The following is a 6,661-nucleotide window of genomic DNA, read 5'->3' on the forward strand; positions in this document are numbered from 1 at the left end:
ACATAATGATTTTTAAATACCAAAATTTGCCACAAGCCTATCTTCTTAGCTCTTGAGTTATTAATGATTTAAGGTCTAGGTGTACCCCACTCTGAGAGGGTGCTATACACTTATTGTTTTGTTTTTGTTTTTGTTTTTTTTTAAAGAAGGACTGAGGCTTCCACTTTTCGACCTTTCTTTTGTTGAGCTTCATACGGTCCGTGAGTTGTTTCTAGGGTGTTCAGAGCTTTCTAGGGCTAGTACCCAATTATCAGTGACTGCATATTATGTCTGTTCTTTTGTGACTGGGTTACCTCACTCAGGATGATATTCTCTAGATACATCTATTTTCCTAGGAATTTCATAAAGCCATTGTTTCCTAATAGCTGAGTAGTAGTCCATTGTGTAAATATACCACAATTTTTGTATCCATTCATCTACTGAAGGACATCTGGGTCCTTTCCAGCTTCTGGCTATTATAAATAAGGCTGCTATAAACATGGTGGAGCATGTGTCCTTACTGTATGTTAGAGCATCTTTGGGGTATATGCCCAGAAGTGGAATAACTGGGTCTTCAGGTAGGACTCCGTCCAATTTTCTGCGGAACTGCCAGACTAATTTCCAGAGTGGTTGTACCAGTTTACAACCCCACCAACAGTGGAGAAGTGTTCCTCTTTCTCCACATACTCGCCAGCATCTGCTGTCATCTGAGTTTTTGATCTTAGTCATTCCGACTGGTGTGAGGTAGAAACTCAGGGTTGTTTTGATTTGCATTTCCCTGATGACTAGGGATGTTGAGCATTTTCTTAGGTGCTTTTTAAATTTTTTTAAAAAATTATTCTTCTCTCATACCTTACATTCTAACAGTTTCTCCTCCTTACCCCCTAACAACAGTCTTCCTCCCCTCCACTCCACTCACACTCACCCTTTCCCCTCAGAAAAAAAGCAGGCTTCCCAGGGACATCAACAAACATCACACTAAGATCGGACACATATTATCACTTCAAGGCTGGGCAAGGCAACTCAGTAGGAGGAAAAGGGACCCACAAGTAGCCAAAGGAGTCACACTTAATCCAGCAACTGATAAGATCAGATACAGAGCAAAGGCTTTCTAATGAATCTTTTTACTCATATACTGGAGAACCATGCAATGCTGCCTACAAGGATGCAATCCTGGGCCACAAGTCTGCACACCAGTCCTGTGATAGCATCTCCCCTTTCTTGCTTACTACGACCCCTGACTTAATGTCAAAATAAAAAAAAAAAAACACCCTGTCATTTTCTCAATATGACTTTCTTTTTTCTTACTTCTGGCTTGCCTTTTTATTTTCCACACAGGGTTTCTCTATGTAGCCATGGCTACCCTGGAACTCACTCCGTAGACCAGGTTGGTGAGCTATCACCACCCAGCTTGGTTTGAGTTTCTTAACTGTGGCCATTCCCGTTTCCCACTCAGCACAGGAAGTCTGCTTGGCCATGCTTTGATTCCCTTCTCAGAATGATCACAAAAGAATTAAGTACAAGAAACTCTGGGATATGAACTGGAGGCCTCACCCACGCAAATCTAATCTGTTAATCATCCTTAAAGAAGGTTCAATGTCAGGTGCAACTTCTCTCCAGAAACTTCCATTCACAATAATCAGAGATCTAGGAGCCATTGCTTAACTACACAAACATGTTATATTCCTCTTGCTTCCATATATGCACTGATGTTTTTAGTCAATGAATCATCAATATATGGATATACCATACTGGTTTTCTGTTTCCTGAAATTTGAAAGTCTACAGTAAATTAAAAAAACTTTTAAAAAATCTCTCATATAGATTGTATACATGAAGAGAAATTTTCTATTATAAAACATTTAAGTGATACTACTTCAGGGGAAGTATCAAATCATTCAATCATAGTTTAAAACTCAACATTTAGAATGAAATGTCAATGTTTGTATCAGTTGTATATTATAAAAGTTTAGCATGAGATTATGAAAATTGCATAAAATTGTTCTATTATATTAGCAGAGTGAAATCATGGCATGAACCATGTGCCTGTTTATACACACACACACACACACACACACACACACACACACACCTAAATGCATATTTGGTTATGTTACTATAGATCCAGTAGAGGGAGCCCACACATTTTTGTTAAGTAAATAGAATTTCTTCCTTTAAAAGCCACTAAACTTAAAATGACATTTTATTATTAATATAATAAAAATACAGTTGTAAACATAAAAATCATACCGTTGGTTATAATAAAAATTGTTGAAGTGTAAAAAATATGTTAATGTTACTTTTATTTAGAAGTGATTTTAAAATTACATCCTTTCAATTTGTTTTTCAAGCACACACACACACACACACACACACACACACATATATGCTGAGATTCTAGTTGTACAGAGTGGATAAAAAAGAAATTTCCAGCTATAAGCATAAAACATGCTAGATAGTATATGATAAATAAGTCCACTTAAATTTGAATCTTACACATGAAATCAATCACATTCATTTAAACATTTCTTACTGACTTCAATAACTTTGCCCTTTTCAAGATAAATATAGTGTTTATTGTGCTAAGCATAGGATATTAGTCTCTTCATATTAGTTTTTTTTCACTGAGCAATATGCATTTAAGGGTCAAGAGCATTAGTGAAGTTCTTTGTAAACGTAGTTTTTATTCTCCTGATATAAGTGTTGTCTGGGAGGCTTACTGCCTCCATCTGCTATCCTAGGCCTAGACCTGGAAGCTTCTAGACTCCATATAAACTAATTTAGGCCTAGAATGTCTCTGAGGCTTGCTGAACAAACTCACCCTTTCTAGATCTTTCTGGACTCTAGATGGCTGGTTCAACTCAGCTGCTCTATCCCACAGTCCTCTCTAAGGTGACTGACTCAATCTAGCTTCTCTCGGCTCCTCACCAAATTGCTCCGCTTGGCCTTAAAGTAACTCTAGCAATCTTTTCTAGTCTTCTGACTACTTCTCACTCTCTTGTTCATTCTGTCTTTACCTGTGTCTGTGTTGTTCTCTCTTTGGTCTGTAAAACTCTCCTGGTAAAACTACCCCCTTCTCCCTCTGTGCTGCTCTATTTTCTCTCTCTCTTAACTTTACGGCCCCGCTCTCCATTAACTCCACTGTTCTCTGTCTCTCCCTGAAGTAGCTTCCCTTTTTTCCCTTCTTGTGAGAACCGGGAGCATCCTATTCTATTAAGTCTTTCTCTGATTCGTCACTTTTTTTCTGCCACTCAGTTAGACATCACCTTCAAACATGGATTCTTCCTTCTACAAACTAACGTTACCTTCATTGTTTAGGACTAAAGATGAGTACTAAGGATCTGTATTTCAGCCAGAGGGATTAAAGGAGTGTGCTATGGTCTAAATCACACTCCAACGGGAAACAGGTTCAAATTTCCTGTAACAGTTCCTGCCTGTGATGCAGAAGCCCTATGTCTTATGCCTATCATGGCCAAAAAAAAAAAAATTGGAACATTAAAGACCCCTGTGTCTTTTCAAGACTTCACAGCTCACTTTTTTTTATTTTGCCAGAGATACACAGTGCCATTTTTAATTACCTCAGTCTTACTAGAGATACGTTTACCACTTATTCTATCAAAACACCCAGCTGGTGGACACTGAGTCCCTCAGGACTTTGATGTCATTACACAAAATGAAATACTTTTGAAGAATCAGAGCATATTACAACAGCAGAGAGTAGCAACACAGGGTCCATCTTTGGTACTTTACACAGTCAGATGGTTCTAGAAGGGCTCATTCACAAATACTAACTGACAAAATACTTCACAGGACTTCAACTTTGATTAAAATAGTAAAACAGTAAACATCAACAAAAGATAAAAATAAGACATAACCAATACTACAACTGTTGAAGAGGAATAAGGTCATTTAGTCTCAAAGCTTCCTTCTGTTGGCCCTTAAGCACCTGAAGTCAGTGTGGGCAGGGCTGGAAGCTTTCCTTCCGGGTCACAGGCAGCAGTCACTATACCCCATTTTCATAGACAGCTTTAATACTCTGTTCGTTTTCTTGGCTTGGGTTTTTGTTGTCGTTGCTTTAGTTTTTTGTTATTCTCTGTGTAGCCCTGACTGTCCTGGAACTTGCAGTATAGACCAGGCTGGCCTCAAACTCAAGAGATCTGCCTGCCTCTGCCTCCCCAGCATAGGATTAAAGAACTGCACCACCAGCACCAGGATTAACACTCTGTTCTTAAATAGTCTGATTCACAGCTGAGAATCAAGGCATGCTTACAGGACCAGCATTCTGAAGGAGAAGGCAGGAGAACTGTAAGTTCATAATAATCATAATAAACCCCGGGCTCATAGTGTTCTCTGGAACACGTCCCTCATGGAAAAGACAAACCTCTTTGACTCACTCAGATAAAGCTGAGGCTCAAAGGGGTATCAGGTGCAGGGTATGTCTTGAAAGCTACTCAAGACATTACAAACGTTTCTTCTTGAAGCCACTTCCCTTTCACCAAGCATACACAGCCACCTTTCCGATGCCTTACCTCAGGCTACTACTCCCTGAGTTCTCTTCACTGTCTCCACACATTTCTTTCCCATAACTTCCCCTCTGGTGAGCAGCGACTGATATTGAGAATACTGGATTCTCCCCTACCTCCTACCAGCCACAGTCTGCCAAGGCCTCTGACTAAGGCTGGATAAGCCAGCTTCAGATGCTGTGTGACACTGCCTAATCCAGTGTCCTACAGTTTGTGAGTGTGGAATAACAAACCATCAGCTGAAGTCACTGTTGGCAGGTTAGAAATTATCATCGCTGCTATCAAAATCCGGGTCGCAGAGCAAATTCTTCCCTCCCTTCTTACACAGAGGAGGCTCTAGGTTTGCAAAGCTCAGGTCACTGAACCAATTTATCTGCTGGTCCCCCTGGGAACTGCTGTCTGTGGAGGAGCACTGGGAAGACTGCAGGAGGTTCCCGTGGGTTGCCCTTGCTGTCTTACTGGTCTCTCCTGTCCCTCCAAAAATATGACAGGCTGACTTTGTAGAGCTTCTCAGAGTCGGACAATAGATGAGGGGCCCCTGTGAGCTACAAACTGGAGCCTGGGGACAGTGATGAAAGCACAGTCCTTCCTTGAAGTCTGTTCTTGCTTCCTAGCCAGGAGCCCGCCTTCCTTTGGTCTCCTGGGTTGCTGCTTCTTGCCTCTCCTCCTTGTTCTCCAGGTCCTGCCTTTCTGTTCAGCTGCTGATCATTCAAGTGAGTCAAAGGAACATATGCTTTGGGCCTCATACTCGGGACATTCTTCCTTCTTGTTTCAAACTTATTTAAGTCCAGCTGTGAAGCTCTTTGGGCAGTTAGATCCTGGTCATTGCCCGCCTTCTGGCTTGGGAGGCTAGAGAAGTGGTTATTGAGGCTTCTGGTGGTCATAACCCAGTTCTTGCAGTAAGTCTGCATGGTCTTCTTCTTTACAAGCTCATTGCCTCTATGGGGCCCGTCTGTTGGCAATGCTGCTTTTTGAAAAACATCACTCTCTGCTCCTTCATCCAAGACACCAAACTCCTCAGGCCTCTGGGAACTCCTACTGGGATTTCCTGCAGGAGACTCCTGGGCCTGAGAAGTAGCTGGCTTCTCAGAGGGATACTTCTCCTGCCTGGGTAAACGGAGGCTCTGGATCAGAGATGGTGAGAGGTGATTTTTTTCAGCTCTTCTAGGACATCAGGCACAATGAGCTGGCCTAGACTGTCACAAAGCTGCTGGAAGTTCTTACTCTGCTGGACCACTAAAACTTCAAGGTTCTTCAGGGTGGATTTCATTTCCATAAATTCTGCTTGTCTAGCTGCGCATGTCCTCTGTATCTCAAGGACAGCCTGCTCCACGATGCCTTTGTCTTTCACTGCCTCAACCATCAGGTCATGCTGGACCTTCGAAGTCTCTTGAAAGGTCTCGGCTATGGTCTCCACAGAATCTAAAATAGACTGGCTTCTAGAGCTCAGATGTTCCTCAGACTTTTCCACAGACATCTACAACTTGTGAATGACTTCTGGAAAATGAGAAACAAAGTTGTGGAGCGTCTCAATCTAGAGAATTCTTTTGTGTCTGTTTTGGGTGTCTTAAGTAAGCACCAGCATCCAAGGATGGTAACAGAGTCTCTGAATTTTCAGGACAGAACTGAGATCCAAAGAGGAACTGGGAATCGCTGAGAGAACAGTCAGTCTGATTACTATTCCAGTTAGATGGTTTAGAGATCCCAGAGCCTGAGGGAATACTGAGCATCTCTTTGACATTCCAGACATTAAAATTCATTTCTTATGCTACTCCACACTACCACAAAGGGTACCACAGGCACACCTAGCTCATTTCTTTATAATGCACTCCTTATCTCTTACTATTGTTTTCCTTCAAGAGTTGACTGCTGTATTGATTACTTGTCTCTAGCAATGAGAAGACATCTTAACTGAGGCAATTCGTAGAAGAATGGGTTTATTTTGGTTTGCTGGTCCAGGGGGTTAGAGTTCATAATGGCAGGACAGAGGTAGCGTGGAGCCTGGAGCAGAATGCTGAAACACACACCTTACATGGCAAACAACAAGAAGAATGAGAGACAGACAGAGAAAAATAGACAAACAGACCTAGAGAAGAGAAAGGAAGGAGGAAAGGAAGAAAGAAGAACCCTCAGTATTCACCCCCAGTGTCAAATTTCCTC

At 41.6% G+C, this 6,661-nt stretch overlaps 1 pseudogene across 1 annotated transcript; it reads right to left on the reverse strand.

Moving 5' to 3' along the window:
- Window positions 1-4,760: 4,760 nt before the first annotated feature.
- Window positions 4,761-6,261, reverse strand: LOC308420555 (interactor of HORMAD1 protein 1-like; annotated as a pseudogene). Its single transcript has one exon. The product of its transcript is annotated as an interactor of HORMAD1 protein 1-like (transcript).
- Window positions 6,262-6,661: the final 400 nt, after the last annotated feature.

This window comes from Micromys minutus, assembly GCF_963924665.1.
Source record: "Micromys minutus genome assembly, chromosome: 5".
NCBI classification, from domain to species: Eukaryota; Metazoa; Chordata; class Mammalia; order Rodentia; family Muridae; genus Micromys; species Micromys minutus.